General features: G+C 42.0%; 1 protein-coding gene across 1 annotated transcript in view; it reads left to right on the top strand.

Moving 5' to 3' along the window:
* Positions 1 to 16,535, top strand: part of ZBTB20 (zinc finger and BTB domain containing 20) — a 387,189-nt gene that overhangs the window by 219,160 nt on the left and 151,494 nt on the right. Inside the window, exon 6 of the mRNA XM_088534147.1 lies at positions 7,868 to 7,962. The gene's annotated coding sequence lies outside the window, so the exon portion shown is untranslated. The remainder of the gene's footprint in view (positions 1 to 7,867; positions 7,963 to 16,535) is intronic.

Here is a 16,535-nt window from a genome sequence, read left to right as displayed (position 1 = left end):
CCTCGACCCCCTATCTACTGCTGGCTTATGATCTGTTATTATCAATTAGAAATCTTGAAGGCTTTAGGGCAGAATTTTGCGTGGGGATAAAAGATGCTTTAATGTTGGTGTTCTGGGATTTTTTTTTTAATTCTTTTTCTCATTCTGCATTTCATGAAAATTCATTAATCTGTGACATTTAAAGACTCTGTCTGAGAGGTGTCTGGAGCAGCGGCCGGCTGCATACATCAATAGTTTCTCAGAGTCTGGCACTCTGTCAATATTTGGGGGCCTCAGTAACAGCACTTAAATGCACTGCCTGCCAGCCGTCACGCTCTTAGCATGTCTGTAAGAGTCTGAATGAACGGATATTAGCACGTCAAGTCCTTTCACAACTGGCAACACTTTAGAGACAAACTGCTTGGTAGGTATCTTTTCTCTCCCCTCCCCTCCAGTTTTCTGGCATGTCTTCTTTGTTTATCTGATGTGATTTATGTATTTACACACAAATATGCATCCTGCAAGGAGACATTATGAATCCTGAGGCTAGAGGTGGTATTATGGCATAATCTGTGTAACAATGGAAATGGGCTGAGGCTGGATTTGGACCCAGCACCAGATTAAGCTTGGGTTGACTCCTGGGCCAGTTGAGTCAGGAACAGAGTTTTGTTTGGATTTCACGGTGCCAAAATCTTTCGAGCTTCGTTCCAAATAATAAGAATCTTGGACAAAAAAAAATTACAGGAAGTGCTACTGTGGCAATATTTCAACCAGCTCCAAACCAGAAGTGGAAAACAAGCCATTTCAAGACTTGGGTTGTATTCAAATCAAAACTGGTAGAGCAGGTTCAGAATCCAGGCCTTATGTTCCTTTCTTAATCCCATCCCACCACATAAAGTGGATTCAGAGCTGAATATTCCTCTTGGTTACCCATGAAACCTCACTATTTAGTGGAAAAAAAAAAACACAGGGAAGCAAAATGCGACTTTTTCTTTTTTTTCCTCCCTTGCAGAATAGGAAGTACATTAGCAAAAATTCTCAATCACGAATATTTATTGCCTTCCTCCTTCCCCCTTTTTTTTCTTGTGTGATGCTGTCCTGTTCATTTTCTCTTTACCAGGGGTACATCACCTTCTTCTGATTGTATTGCTGGAAGAACAAGCTGTGGCTCTGAAGCCATGTTGTTCAGAGAAGTGAATGGCCATGCATCTGAAAGTTTAGGCTGGCTTATCTGAGCTGAATGGTAGGCAGAAAGCAGCCCGTGAAACCCCATCTGAATGTTTCTATCTCTGAAATTCCTCTTAGAAAACTCTCTCTATCATGCTGCCTACGCCAAAAAAGAGGTGAAGGGACACCTGCAGGGTGAGTCCTCCATCTGGAGCATTTTCTTGACAGAATTTTGGGAGCAAATCCTTAGAAGGATACATCTGAATTTGGAAACCCTCTGAAAGCACTTCTTATCATTCCTGCTTTTTCACCTCCAGCACATCCTTCAGTGCTGGCTAAGGTAAACAACTTCCAAATTCCTTTCCAATAACATACAGAAACATTTTTTCCAATAGACTTCTAGCGTTCCTCCAGTTACACCTGCCCAAATTTTGCCTGATAAGAAAATAGACAAAATTTCTCAGTTCTAATCACCTTTCCAGAGTAAGTCTTGCAGGGAGTAGCTAACTACCCCTCCCCAAACATTTCTTTGTTCTTTTTATCACTCTCTTATCTCCTGCCTCTGTCTTGAGTTTTCCCTTTCCCCAGCTCCAGCTCCATCTGATCTCCATTTTTGTGTTTATATCCCCAAACACCTGCACTTACTTACAGAGTATGTTACTGAGAAAAGGAAAGCCCTATGAAATGTTGCAAATGCCTGCACAAACGCAGCGAGTAGAAGGAACTGCATTTATCCTTACTTAGGGCAACGGCAAAGGGAAAATCAACAGGCTGAGGGTTTGCGTGAATATTGATGATGCTTCTGGCTACACGGCAGCAGTGGCCAGTAAGGATGGGCAGTCAACGGGGAGCAGGATTTATTTTTAATTATAGTAATCGCTCCTATGGCATTGCAAGGCAGGCGAAGTAGGGGTGCTTCTGTGGAGGGGATTGCTGACTGCAAGCGATGGCCTTGGACTGAGCATGCTCGCTTTGTCAGCGCCCCACACGGTCCCTAAGCCTTTAGCCACCGCTAGCAGGGGGCTGTGGGTTAGGCCCAGCCTCGGGGCACAGAGGCTCCCAAATGGCAGCGGTAGTTCCTCAAGCTGGGCAGGCGCAATATGGTGTTGCCTCTGCTTTGAAGGCCGGAGGCCCACGAGCAGGCCCAACGGCCATGTGTGTTTGGCAGTTGATCTCTCCCAGCATTACTTTTCGGGCCTTTTATGGCCTCGGCAAAGTGACACGGGAGCTTGCGGGAACCCACGCACCTCTCATACCCAGGGAGCACATCTCAAGGCATAATGGGGCACATTGGCAGCTCTGTCCCCAGTGCTTTAGAAACGTGACTGACTTTGCTGTCAGCGACAGCCGTGAGTGTGCTCAGAAGCCTCCCCACCCCCATCCCTGAGTGCGACATGCCAAAGTTGAGGAGCTCGTATCGTGGCATCAGTTGCTATTTCTGTAAGTGTTTATTTTCTAATGAGTCCTACAGCCTTGTGTTGCTTAAACGCGCAGGCCTCAGAAGATGCGAGAGGCTTCCAAAGCAGAGGCAGCGGGACCTCTTTCTTTCAGCCTCGCAGCCTCTTTCTACCTTTTCACAGGTGTGCCGTAGCACTGCGTTAGTAACTGGCATTCCCCGTTCGTGCCAATGACAGATTTGTGGAGCTGTTAGCGTTCCCCTAAGCCGCGCTTTTTACCCCGCTGCCTTTCCCTGCCTGGAAGGATCAAAGGAGTTGTCCCTGCAAAACAGGCGTATGGGGCACGCAGGATTTGGGGCATTCAGGTTTCCCTCAGGAGGTGTCCCTGTGGGTAGCTGGTAGTTGAAAACAAGATGCTTTGTTTCAAAGCCCAAATTGAGGAAACGGGAAAAATCTAAACTCATCTTCTGAACATATTTTACCTCTATTAATCAGTAATTAATTAAAAAAGAAACTGCTGCTCCCATGATGGGCCCCTGAATGTATGCAAGTGAAACTACTGGCATTAAAAAGCGATTTGACTGCAGTCAAGCAGTTATTTATATTAAAATAAATCGTCCGGGCCCCAGGTGAGATAGGCAAACCATTGTGTTAGGCACTGTACACGCACACACACACACATACATGCACTTAAGGAGATGAATCTAACCCTGAAGAGGCTGGATAAAGAGACAAGTGTAAAGAAATGAAATAACTTCCCTTGGAGACCATGGCAGTGGCAAGAACAAGAACAGTACCCAAATGTCCTGCCTCGCTGATCAAGAGCATTTGCACTTATCTAGTGGATTATTCACAGTAGCATCTGTCTATCCCAGCCACGCATGGTCTCTTCCTGAGCAAAGTAAGAGGGACTACCAAAGACTACAGTGGGGGCTGTTTCCCTCTAATAAACTAGAAATGCTGCTATTTGAATCCCAGCTCTTGTGGTTCCTTGCTGCAAAGAGTCGGAACCAGTCCCCAGAGAGGCTGATACTGGGTGCATAGGAGCATGGCTGTAACCTCATCCATCTTCTATACGGAGCCTTCTCCTTCTTAAGAATGCTCTTAAGGCATTAATGTTCACAGACAGATTGCCTCCAGCAACTGGTACTGATTTCTATGTTTGCACTGATTCGGTACCTCCCCAAGAAAGTCACCAGCTGGTTGACTCCCAGCTTAGCCCTTAGGTTTAGGTCTGGGTAAAATTGGTAAGTCTGATGTTTCATTTGCTAAAAATCTCTTCCTGCAATTTTGGCTATCCAAAACTATGAAAATAAATTAACTGAGGAAAACTATAAGAAAATATATTTTGGAAGCCAAAGGTTTTGTTTTGATATTTTCCAAACAAGGTTTCTACTTTTTTTGTTCTTGTTACAGAAGTCTTTTTTAATTAAAATATATCAAGCACAAACAACCAACTACCCCATTTTGTTAAACTCACTTTTATTTTTTTTTTCCCCAGTGTTCTCAGTTTGGTCAGCTTACCCAAATAAATCAGTTATTTGCAGAACTCTAATTCTAATTAGAATGTAGGGCCCTGGAGACTTGCACTATATATTTCAATACAGTACATATTTATAATGCCAAGTACCCTGCGTGGTACTCCATATATAATAATAGCAAGCAGTCCAGTACCCTGGGGAGATGAGTGCACTGGGGAAGACCCACTGCCTTTTAGCTTTTACATTTTCATTTTCAGTTGTAGTAGTATTTGGAGGGTATTGCTTACAAGATAGAATTTGCATTTATTTGAGCTGCTCACAAATGGGATTCACTGCAAAGCTATCACTAAAGGGAGATAAAGCAGAAGAAAGAAGAAAAGATATATTCTCAGCAAAGTTGCAATGGTAGACACTTCCAGAGATCCTTACTGCTGCAGGAAGAATGTCCTCTTCCTCTACCACACCCCCCTCCCAAAATGCAGAAAGACAAGCAGATAAATACAGAGGCTCTTCCTAAAGTGCTGAGACTCAAACTGTGTTCAGCTCTGCTGTTGGCCATTTCCAGTGATTCTACATCGCAAACAATGCAGTCATTCCTACTTGATCATTCCTATCTTGAAACAAGTTTTTTGCAGTCCACTTCAAAATCACAGTGCCCACTTATCCGTGGATGACTTTTTTGGGGTTCTCTCTAATTTGCCTCTAGCTGTCTCTGGTTCCTGATGTGCTTGGTACTTACGTGTATGTGTTGCCACTCTGTGTAGATACCTGGTTGGAAATGAAACTGCTGCTTTGGCTTTGGCTCTGGTGCAGTCCCGGTTGCATGGCTGGTGGCTCACATTGTAGGTATATGGCTCTCGTGATCTTTCTGTACACCTCAAGAGGATGGGGAAACATTTCCTGCTGAGCATGTGTGGGTAAGGAGGAGAAAGGCTGTCTTCATTAGTCTTCATTTGCTTGGGACTTCTGCTGGCATGTTTTGGCAATCTCTGTACTCATCCCTAATGCTGCTGCAGCTGGTGCCACCGAGTAGACTATTGCAGAGAAGTCGGGGGAAACTTTTACCGTTTTCTTTGTGCATTTACTGCAACTAGGCCAACCAAAGGGTTGTCTAGACCAGAACTCGGGGTTACTTATCCTTGTAATCCATTTTCTTTTGCCAACAGCAGCTTATGTGGCAAAGTCAGAAGGGACTGCTCACATCACAGGCAGCCTTTTTTGTGGTCTTCATTAAGGTTTGTGCCATTAGCTCAAGACATGTGATTATTTTGTTTGTTCAAAAAGCAAGACAAGCAGAACCTCCTCTGAGTGTTTCTTTCAAGCAAACCAACATGACTGAAAACTGGGAGCTTGCCAGAAAACATTACGTGAAGTAGTAGTGGCAGGTTCATCTCAGTGTGGGCGGAGAGAGAACCATACCCTCTATTTTGCTTCTTCAAACATGCAGTGTCCATATGCTGTAGAAGAGCTGGTTTATGGATGGAGCATGAAGGCTACTCCTTGATCTACTTTGTGCCAGCACAGTATATGCGCTGTAGATACATAGTCTGCAGATGTCGATGCAGTCCAAATACATAGCATCAATATTCGGTATGCTATAGACAGTCTCATTTTTCTCCTTTAAGTTTAGTGTTAGTACTGAGAGCCAAATACTAAAAGGGGGTCACATGATTAAATTAATACCATTAATTATTTAGAAACAATCAAAGCAAATACAAGACATCTGGCATTAAGCCCAAGCAACTCATGGCACTGCTGTTGCCTTGTAACCTCATCAGCTCATAGTCCAGTCGTATTTCTTCGCCTTTCATTAGGAACACGGGAGATTGCCCCCTTCCTTTCCTGCCTTATTTCTGGCAGTGTAGAGCACTGATCACAAGACTGGGCTGTATATATAGTTGTCTGATTTTGTGTGTATAAAATCTGATTAGTTCTACGATGAAAGACATCCCCTCCCCAAACACACACATCCCCATGGTATACTGTATACTATTTGATTAGCAGTGTGTTGCTTGCATAGATTGCATTTTTCTCTTTTTCTCTGTATCAGAAACTAGCTGCGAAAAGAGGGAAAATACCGTTGTTACTGCAGTGCTCAAGTCATTAAACATGCATGTTGTGCTAGGCAGCATGCAACATATAGTGAGAGACAGTCCCTGCACTGAAGAGTGCACAGTCTACATAGCCAAAGATGGAGGAAAAATAATATCACAGTGAGTGGAAGTAATTTGCCCAGGATCATGCAGAAGGCCTGTTGCAGTACCAGAAGCAAAACCTTGCGCTCCTCATACCCAGTTCACTGACCTCAGCAGCCTCCTTTCCTTGGCTTAGGCCAGTGGCTTTTTCATCCGTCACCATGGCCAGGCATTTTCCGTTGGAATGATTTTTTTAGTGGAAATTCTTTTTCTTGATTTTTTTTTTCCGTGAGAATAACAGTTTTCCACAAGAAAAGTCAAAATAAATATTTCCCAACTGCTGGTCTGGAAGGCTCTTTTCTCCTTTTCTAGACAGTTGACGCAAATTTCCGTTTTGGTTATCTCCGAGGTGACTTTTTATGGAAAGATCTTCTTACGGGAAAAAAGGCTCACTTCTCTGACCTCTCAGTTCAGCTCAGCAATAGACCATTGCTCCCACCACTCCAGCAAGTCATAATGTCTTCCTGGTAAGATAGTTCCCTTTTCTTTCGTTCCCAGTCCTCGGTTTCTGGTAGTGTAGATGAGTGCAGTTCTCACGTTCTGCAGGTGGGCTAGTACATGGAGCTTCCTAAAGTGGTTTCGTTCGTACTGGGACAAAACAAAGTTTGTTGCTCATCATTAGGCTTCCACCTTTCTGTGCATCGGTGAGACATTTTGAGTACTAGCACATGTATGGAGTTTTTTTTCCATTACTTCTACAGTAAATGAAAGACATTGCCTTTCATTTCTTTCTTTAATCTGGGAAACAGTTTCTCGTAATGGTTGTTGAGAGTATCACTAAAGAACTCTTAGTATATGAAAGGGCATTGAAACTTCTGTCACAGTAAGGATCTCTACACAGTCTCTACCTGCTCTTGACTACTATTTTTAAGAGGCACATGCCCAATTATCTATTAAAAAGTATCCCTGAACCGAAATGCATTTCTGAAAAGCTTACTTCAGACTAGCACTTTGTATTGCTTGCACTGTGCCTTAGCCTGCACTTGTCCTCGGAGAATGAGGACACCAGATAAACAGAGAGAGACAGTGATTTCTAAAAGGCAGTTATCCCCATTTGCTTCCCACTGCATTCAGGGTGCGTGTTAACGCTACCTTCAACAAAGACAGAGTTAGACTCATGCAGAAGGCTTTAAAAAACAGGAAAACACCCTGGGCTATTTGCAGGCAAGAACATATGTTGTAAGTGCTTATCCTGCTTTCCCGGGTGTCTGTTGAAAGGGCCTAGCCTGCTCTGTGAGTAACAGTGTAGTTCAGTTTGACGCTGTGATAGATTTTTTTCTTTAATGGTGTCCCTTTAAGCTTGTGTTCTGCTTCCCAGAATCTTGTATCTCTTGGAATTGATTTTAAACAAATATTCTCCATATGCAGTTAAATAAATCCGGATGCTGCTTTTGGTTTTGCTGTACCTACTTGTGTATTTTGAATTTGTCCCTCTTACTGTCAATTTTATTATAAAAAAAAGAGCCTCCTAGATTAAGGCTTTCCGAGGCTTCATTTGTTTGTTACCCTATACTAAAGCCACCACTTTTTATTTTATTTTCTTTAGATGTAGATATTGTGTACTGTTTGTTGTTTACATAAAACTAAATTTTTTCTTTTTTATCTCCCTTTTTCTAACATCTACATTGCATCTTGATGGCAAGAGCAGCAGTGACTGGCAGTTTCCCTCAACTTCACGCGAGAGAACTGGTTGGAATGAAACCTTGCTCTCCATACAGTCTGCTTGAGATGCAGCATTGAAAGGTATCATCTCCTTTTCTGTCTTGAAACCAAAAACCAGAAGCAGGTAGATGCCATGGTGCCAAACCACCTGTTGAGTCACAGGAGACAAGCCCTTGGCGATGCATTTTTCACTTTGTGCAGCTGAAACGGTTGAATGGCTGTTACCCGCAGTATCGGTCCGTACCTGTGCTTTTGGTAAAGAGGCAAGTTCACCTGAGGAGATTTAGGTTCAGTTAGCACAGCAAAGAATTTTCTCTTCATAGTCTTGTTTTTTGACTCATATATGTCAGTCATATATTTTTGCTCAGGTTTCAGTGATGTCCCTCAAAAATAGTAATCCTGAAATCACATGCTCTGTTTTGTAGAGCAAACTGAGGTTTGTTGTGTGTGTGTGTGTGTGTGAGTGCAGATTTGTAACAGTGTAAGGAGGTCAGACTTGAGTTGTATGGATAGAGCTGAAGAAAAGACTTGTGAAATGTCCTGTTCCAGCTATCAGTATCAATACTGCATCCTTTTGAGAGTTATTACAATTCAGAAATTAATTCAAAATCAAGTAAAAATCCTATCCTTGGATGCTACACATGTGCTCCTTGTGGCATATGCATTACAGAAGCAGCGACTGTGTATTAATATGGCATTAGAATTTTGGACTGCACACACAAAAATTAATGACATTCTTGAAGTAAGAGTGATGTAGCATGCTGACACATTTAAGTCCATATGTTCATGGACATGTGTTTTCCAGTGCACAAACTAGAAATTCCAGCTACTCTTCCCCTTCTTATTTCCTGTAAAGCTGTGCAGGGAAGGTAGGAGAATATACGTGATGGTAAACTGGCAAGCTTTGGTCCATAAACAGCAGAATTGTATTTTATATTCTTAAATGCTCTTAGCTGTTCTCCTCTGTTACTAGTACTAGTTGACTTCCATGGATTTCCATAAGTGTAATTTAGAACAGATTTGGGACATACTATTTATATTTGTGCAGATTTCTTCATGTTTGTGTAACAGCTATTTCCTGTGGATCTGTAACATTGTGTTGTGCAATGCTTTTATATGTATATACAACTGGTTAAAACATGAAATGAGCTTTGAAACAACATGACAAGGAATACTAAAAGCTGCACAGTAACTGAACTACCCTTCGCTGGCCATACACTGTCCAATTAATGTGGTTACTGCACTCTGAAGCCTTTCCGAGGCTAAGACATGCTGATGCCTGGTAAGACACATATGTACAAAAGAAATATATATATATTTCCATTGTAGATACTACAATGACATGAAATCCATAACTGCAATCCATTTCTTTAGTAGCAGTAACAGTGAAGGATGTGAAGTATATCCCCAATATCCAATGGTGTGAATTCTAAACATTTGGTGACCTGTGCATGAGAATTTCGTATGGTAAAACCTAATTCTGTTCTGACAAGGAACATGTTGAACTCCTAGCATAAAATAAGAGATAAATAGAAAATATATTCTGTTCTCTTCTGTCCTGTATCTAGACAAAAGCATAGTCAAGTGACAGATCTAAAAGCTACTCTGCACTGTTGCTTTTGAAGAAGTTGTTTTTAATGTAAAAAGGATGGGGCCAAGCTCTTCTTGGTGATGGTCGGTGACAGGACAAGGGGTAATGGGTACAAGTTGAAACACAGGAAGTTCCACCTCCACATGAGGAAGAACTTCCTTACCGTGAGGGTGATAGAGCCCTGGCACAGGCTGCCCAGAGAGGTTGTGGAGTCTCCTTCTCTGGAGATCTTCAAAACCCGCCTAGATGCAACCCTGAGGCTCTAGGTACTCTAGGTGTCCCTGCTGGAGCAGGGGGGTTGGACTAGGTGATCTCTAGAGGTCCCTTCCAACCTCAACCACTCTGTGATTCTGTGATTCTGTCCTATCCTGAGCCTTGGGATCAAAAAGCCAAGCAGGGTTTTTTCATCACCAGTTGTAGAGATTCCTCAAAGTCAGATTGTCCCCTCAGGCTGGGGTTTGACAATATAGTAAATCTAACTTGAGGAACTTACTACCAGATCGAGAACCCTGTCACCTCAAAAAACAAAGCGTGTATCCACTATACATGCTTTCTTGTGATTTTCTTTTTGTTAATAATTTGTTGTGTTAATGCTGTACCAGCAAACTTCATACCTTATCCAGTATCTTCTGTTCCCCCCTGCCAACATCAACACATAAAAGTCCTGACAGAAATGTGATCTCATGTCCTCATATGACCCAGATAAAATTTGTACTGTGGAGTTATCCATTAGTGCAGAGGCTGTTAACGCTGTTAATGATCAAGCACCATGGATTACTCCCATGGCTACTCCCCTGCATTTTGTTGTCTTCCTATTCTCTTATTAGTCTTGTCTACACCGGAAGGCTGCATAGGCATCAGTAAGCAAAATTTGGTCCTGTGTTTAGAGGGGAATCACAAATGTGTTGGATTTTGTACATTACTATCAACACTTCTGACTCAGTGAGTTATGTTGAGAAGAGTGAAAAAAGCTAAGTCTTGTTTTTTGATTTTTTTTCCAGTAAAGGAAGCCACCATAGTACAGAAGCAGCACAGGGACAAACTACTTTTTGTGTAAGTTCTAGAGAAGCTGAAGGACAGGCAAAGCTTATGAGTTCTGATTTTAGAATGTTTTATAAGGAATGAGTTTGGCCAGTATTAAATTTTGTCTGAAATTCTTATTGTTTTCTTCTGCCCCACTCTCCTTTGCTCTTCTGTGTGATGAATGCAACTTGCCCAAATTTTGCAATTGTAGCTTTGTGCTTAAAAGCCGCATTGACACAATGAATGTCTTTAACAAATTATATTTCAGGATTCCAGGGAGTTTGTAGTTCAGAGGGTTGCTGCAGAGTTTTGCTGCTTGCAGAGTTTTCAATTTCAGAAATATTGTGTACTTCAGCTTATAGGATTCCCTTTATCTTGATGGGCCAAAATGATTCTCACTGTGATGGTGTTGGTCTGTGGAAACCAGAGAGGAGGAGGAGGAGAGAGAGGAAGAACTTTAGATGATACTTTTGTTACTTCTGTGTTCAAAACCTAGTATTTGCTAGAGTTTTCAGAAGTTTTTGATTTGTTTTCCTTCTCTCTCTCTGACCTAATTAATTTTATAGGACCTCCCCATGGACATAATTTATATGACAAATGAATTACATTAAAAGTTGCTGTCATGGTAAGAAACCCCTAGTTTATGGTAAATCTAATGTGTGTCTGCATTCTTTTCCTCTATAAATAGTCATCTGCTAGAGATAATTTGTTTTATTTTTTTTCAGATAACTTTGGGTGTATAGTGACTTTACTGTCAGTATTAAAAAAATAAAAAGCATAAATGAGAAAGGAGAAACATTATTATAATTCAGCTGTGGTTAACAAAAAGCTTCTGAAGCAGCACTGCCTGAGAGGCAGGGTTCCTTCCTTTGGCTGATCCTTGTTTTGAATAGGTTTATGTAGAAAAAGAGTCAAGTAATTACTAAGTCTACACACCAATTCTCAGCTTGTTCTAAAATAAAAGCATTAACCCCCAGGAAGTGAGTTTTATGAAGGAAAAGCACAGGTTATTTTCTTTCCTGTATTCAGGGCTCTTCCATCTGCAAAGCTTGTGTCAGTAATGCTGTTTAACCACCTGAGGCCCGTGGATTTTTATGCTGCCCTGTCATGCATCCTCCTCCTCTGTCTGTGAATGCTAATGGCATCAGTAAATTAACGCAGCCATCAGGATGTTGATCTAGTGCTTCTGAGGGGACGCAGGCTTTTGGGAGGGTTGAAGGGACATGAGGAACGTTACTGCTGCCTGTGAAAGCAGTAGGCATTTTACTAGCAGCGAGAGCAGGATCCAGTTCACTGTAATTTAGGGCCAAAAATAGGAGTTTGGAGTTTGTTTGTATTCAAGCATTTTCCAGTAGCATTGCAGGCTAGGTGTGTTTTCCCGACATTAGAGAGTGACACTGCATTTCCGTAGCAAATGAAACACAGCAAATAGCTTCAGCAGGGCTCCAACAAATTCCCGTCGTGCTTTTCCTTTGGATTCGACAGACTAAACCAAGGAAGGCAGCTTCTTTTAGCAAGACGTTCCGAACACGGCAGAGCCTCCTCGTGCGGGTTCACCTGAAGCGCTGCCTCAGGCCGGGCGTGGGCTGAGGCACCCTGCGCGCTGCGGCCCTCGGGGCGGCGCTTCGCTGAGCGCCGCGTAGCGCCCGGGGAGGATCTCTCCTCAGCAGCCAGCTAGCGGGAGGATTCGCCAAAGGGGGAAGGGCTGGAGGCACTTTGAATCGTTTACTGTTTCCATTCGCTGCTCCCTGCCTCATACAAGTGACTCCTAAGTAACTTCAGAATTAAATGACTTCCCTAGCAGTTTTGTGGCCCTCGTAAATACGGTAAAGGCTGACGCTCTCCCACTCGCACTTTTTCTTGTGGTGCTTAAGCAGCCTTAATGGCATTTTAAAAACCTTCCTTCTACCTCAAGACAGAATATTCTTTGAGTTAAAGGTAAGGCTCAGAGGCAAAATAGAAAATAGTTATTTATGTTAGGCCTGCACTAACCCTGACTTTTTTTTCTTTTTTTTTCTTTTTTTTTTTTTGAGATGATAAGTTATTTTCTTTTCTGTAGATGGATTTCAGAGAATGTGGTGCTGTCCCACAGTCCTCAGCTTTAATTTTAAAATGGATCAAGTTCAGGTTCTAACATACTTGGCAGAGTACCATCGTTTTTCTACCCCTCCCTCAATCTGGGCCATAATTCTGGATATCCTGTGGACTGCAGCCCAGAGACTGCCAGTACTGGAAGCATACAGAAAGGAGGAGATGATGGCAAGAGCTTTATAGCTTGACCTGACATTTATATTGTTTCGCAGTTGCTAAGTGCAATGAGGAGAGCAGGGAGTTTAGTGTGAACTGTAAGAAAGTGGTCATGTTTTAAGGGACAAACCCACCTACCTGCCTCAGGTGTTATTACCATGTGCTGTTTGCACTTAAAAACTATATAAATATATATTTTAAATAAAGAGAAAGACGGCACATAGACAGATGAATGAATACCCCACGTAATTCCAGTGCTTGCAGTGAAGTTGCACTGGGGATAGATATTAACCCCATAAAATCTCTGGGTCACAGACAGTCTCATGACAAATCCCAATAGCTTTGCGAAGACGGATTATGTCAAGCCCTTAACTTTGGGAATGCAGCAATTTCTCCGTTGTAAGATTGCAAATGAACACCCATCCAGAGATTGCCAACATTATCACAGTTTGTCAGGGTGATCTCGCAGCCCACAAAGTACCGTACAAGATTGCTTTACAAGTTCTGAAAGATTAGAGTGTTGAAGTATGTGACACTGCAATGATGCCTTGATGCCTGGCTTTGTCAGTCAGCCAGACAAATAAATAATAACCAGTGTTTTTTATTAGGGCAAAGCAGAACAGGTAATGGGAATGTACTAAGAAATGCCTCCTTGTCTCAGCGACACGGAGCACAAAAATGTAGCCTAAACAAGAACGGCATGTGTTTACATCAAATCCTTAGAACTGGCAGTTATAAACCTACCTGGGTCAGTAACTGCAGCACTTACTACTATTTCTGCAGGTAGTACTTTAAGCGTTAGCAGTTTTGCAAGGCTAAATGAAACAGCCAAATTAATTTGGCATTCTTGGGTTTTGGTCATGCAAATATATATTCTAGTGAATTAGAAGGGGGTTTGCAGCTGAAAAGGAGCAAAGGATGGGGAATACAGAAACACGAGTTCTTCTCTCTGCCTTGGGAGAGGAGGGAACACAGTTGTGAGGGTAGAAAGTGATGTAGAGGGGAACAGTGGAAGAGTGTAAAACCCGGCATTTTTTCCCTAGTAGAAATTGTGGGAAACCTTTTGAGAAACTTGGACACTCTGTGTGTTTTGTTATTTTTTCAGGATTTTAAGCTTAAGAAACCAAAGTGAAGGTAATCTAAAAGCATGAAAGAGGCCTTTTTGACTTTGTGAATTACCATGGTCTAAAAACCATTTTGGGGGCCTCATCTGAGAGCTGTTCAGATTGTTATTAAGAGTTCCAGACTAGGCAAGTCAGTCAGGCTTTTTGCTTTGCTACAAAATATTGGTATATTTTCATATATCCTGGAGTTCTACCAAGGTTAGACATTAATCTGATCTACGTCCTGTCACCTTTTCAAACTTTGTGGAACACAATGGGCAACCTGCACATTTGTCACACTGATTCAGTCGTACCAGGCCATGGAATTGTTGGAACTCAGGATTGGTTCCAAACTTGTAAAGCTCTGACCTGCCTGGAGTCAGAATGTTCTGCGGTTTTCTCCTCGCCTTGATAGCAGATCTGAATGTGCCCTTAATCTTGGGGAGCTTTTGCTCCATTGTTGTGAGCAGCAAAGGGCTCCCAGGTACCCCAGCATTGCTTAATGGTTGCTTACAAAAACCTTCATCTTGCATGAAGAATCCTGAGTAAGGACATAGAATTATGATTACTATTATTATTAACTGGATGTCTAAACCTAGACAATGTATTTGCACATGTAAGTAATTATGATGCACTTCAAGGCATTCTGCTTGTAATGCTTTGTAACGCTTTGCTCTCCATTTCCTACAAATCAAATTACTGAGGGATAGATTTGATTTCCACATCATTTTGAAAATATTTTCTTTTTCTTTTTTTAATTTCCTTTGTATTAATTTTTTTCGAAGTTCAAAACACAACCAACTGTGACTAAATGCATAAAACCAAACAAAAAACCCCTAAAGTATAACAAAATTAAAGACAGCCTAAGATGATATGCAAGCAAACAATGTAAATCATACCTAACAAACATGGTTGTAATAATATACCTTATCCATGTCTGATCCACTAATAACAAATACTTACTCAGAGAACAAATAACTCATTCTTCTTCTTAGTAAGAGAGGGAGAGAGACAAGCCCCAAATTCAAATTATGTCTTACAGTCTAAATAAATATGAAAAACCTGCCAAATCTTCTTATAGAAATCCCAACAATCTTGTATTTTCATTGTCTCTTTTGGGAATAATAAGATGGGGGGAGGGTAAAAAATAGACCAGCTCTGACTGGGGACATGCGGCCTGGTCCTGTAGCTCTAGCATAAGTGCTTGCTGCCTGCAGCGGAAGGGGTTCTGGGGAGGGTACTGCATTCACACCAAAACCTGAAGGCTGAGGTTGTTTTTAATATTCAGGTTTCCGCCCTGCCCCAGGAGAAGGTGCTTCAAATGTGTGGGTTTGACAAGCAACTTTCAGTTGATATCTTGTGTCAGTTTATAAGGCTTACTGCAAGGAGAAGCACTGTCACTTGAATATAATTCTTTCCTCTCTGCATCATGTCAAAATCAAGTCTTGCCATCTTGCCGTTTCCTTGCTGCTTCCAAAGCAGGTACTGCTTGTTTAGTGGAGTAACATCATTCTCCCTGCCCTACGCCCTGGGTGCTGCCCCATCATGTTCAATCCCTGGCTGCCCTTACCAGCCTGCTGGTCCCCACAGTTGACTTCTCCTGCATGAGTGGCCCATGATACAGTGTTTGAAAGTCTACGTAGGGTAGACTTTCAGCTATCATGAAAGGCACGGCACAGCACATCTGCCATGGCATATATTTTGTCATTTGTGACCAGGTCCTGACTCAGGGTGCAGCTGAACATGCCCTGACGGCAGCTTTGCAGTTTTCCCCATCTCATGGTGGAAGCAATTTTTATCTCATTACCTTCTGATAAGAGACCATTTCTAATATATATGTATAATACACAGTTGGTGCCTTGGGCTTTTGCCTTGAGGCCTTTTGCAATTCTGCTCCTCCCAGCACAGCCTCTTGGCCTCCTTGCCCAATTCTTACCTCACTGCTTCCCGGCATCCGTCGCCTTTGCCGTTCATGTCCCCAAAACACCTCCTGCAGAGAGGAGATCAAGGAGCTCAGCAATGATCAATGCAATATCCAAGTTTGCTGTCTATATTCGGAACTTGAAAGGCGTTTACTTCGTTGGGGAGGTTTTGTTTGCTTATTTGTTGTGGTTTTTTGTTCTTTTTTGTTTTGTTTGTTTGTTTGTTTTAAAGGGATACTGTCTAGCTGATAATATTCTCAATATATGCATAAATACCAATATCATTTTGGAATCCAGCTATTCTCCTCACCTAGTGTGCTAGGGCCATGAATTTCACAATTCGCAGCTTGTTCTTCTTGCCACAGTTATTACTTACTGTTCAAAGAGCACCATGAGCGCACGGTGCTCTGCCTATATGAAACAGTGTGGGCTGCCTGTAGCAAAGAACCACTGTCCAGTATATACAGAGAATTTAAATGCACACAGATGGCATACAGGAGATGAGTAGGATCACTAGAGTGATGTAAGATAAGAAAGCATTTTTATACTTTCTAATACTGTGTTTAGCATCATGAACACTAGGTCATATTGTATCAACATCAATTTTCATTTAAAACCCAAACCAAGGAAATGTCTCAACATCGTAGCTGAGAAATAAGCCTTAAAAATATTACCCAGGTTTAGCTGACATAATTGTGTGTCCCATAAGACTTGTTGAGCCTGGTTAGCTGGAATGTAAAATACAGGAGAGAAATGAGTGTATCAACT

Source organism: Tinamus guttatus, unplaced genomic scaffold (assembly GCF_059628265.1).
Source record: "Tinamus guttatus ecotype Peru unplaced genomic scaffold, ASM5962826v1 Tinamus_guttatus_pri_ptg000035l, whole genome shotgun sequence".
Classification (NCBI taxonomy): Eukaryota; Metazoa; Chordata; class Aves; order Tinamiformes; family Tinamidae; genus Tinamus; species Tinamus guttatus.
Note: the sequence above shows the minus strand (reverse complement) of the source record. Positions and strands in the feature narration are given on the sequence as shown.